Below are 1,027 nucleotides of genomic sequence, written 5' to 3' on the forward strand. Positions count from 1 at the left end.
TCCGCCAGGCCGGAAAGGGGGCCCCAGCACCCCTCCCATCCCAGGAACATCTCCAGGCCCCAGAAGCCCATGAGCTCCCCTCAGCCGGAGCCGGCCTTGTTTCTATTGCAACTAAGCCAGAGGTGAAGACGTGCCGGGACTCATTACCGAAGCCTGCAAGTGCATTTGGTGAACGGTTCTCCCAGAAGCTGGAGTGAACTAAATTGCAGCATTTACAAGCCAAGGCAAATGTTCAAAGGGGACTCGGGCACAAAGACCAGATGGCAAACGGACAGGAAGGCAGGGTGCATCCTACCAACACCCACAAAATGCAGATTTTTAAGAGCGCTTGATGGCTGTTTATGGTAGGAGCACCCTGGAACCCGGCCCTTCCCGCTGCTGGGAGAGAAGGTTCTGTGCCGAGGCCTCCGTGGCCTGGGCCTCCGCCCTGTAAACGCCCCGCTCCCCCCACCTTTCCGCGGAAGGAGATCGCCGCCCATGCTCCTCCGCGGCCGGAACCCCAGGCGGTCAAGGAGAGCAGGCACTGTCTCCCTGGCTTGGGGCGCTCACGGCCCCCCACAACTTTTGCTTCCCACTCCTTCTAAGATTCACTGGACGTATAAACCGTCATGTTGAATTGGGACCCTTTCGTACAACTATCTAAAGATAATAAAGTCTAACTATGGGGGCTTCGGAGCGTTGTAAATGCATTTTCCACCTTGTTGAAGCATCTTTGTAAAATTACAGTTGTAACCACTTCTTCCTCGCTTATGGAAATACTCAGGGCTCCCCTAGGTCCCTTTTAGTTAAGTGAGGCAAACAGGGAGACACTAAGGAGAAGAGGGTATCTTCCTTAAAAAGTTCTTGTTAGCCATGACTTCTAGTCCCTGTGGTTCCTTTCTTATGCTAGAATGTTCTTGTTGAAAAATAGCAACAACAAAGTCAAACTACACATACACTGTGATAATTATGAATTACTCTACACCCCTTCCAAAACTGAGATCAACTTTCAGTGCAAGTACATTAATGCAATACTCTAAAAATTACC

Source organism: Perognathus longimembris, chromosome 9 (assembly GCF_023159225.1).
Source record: "Perognathus longimembris pacificus isolate PPM17 chromosome 9, ASM2315922v1, whole genome shotgun sequence".
NCBI classification, from domain to species: Eukaryota; Metazoa; Chordata; class Mammalia; order Rodentia; family Heteromyidae; genus Perognathus; species Perognathus longimembris.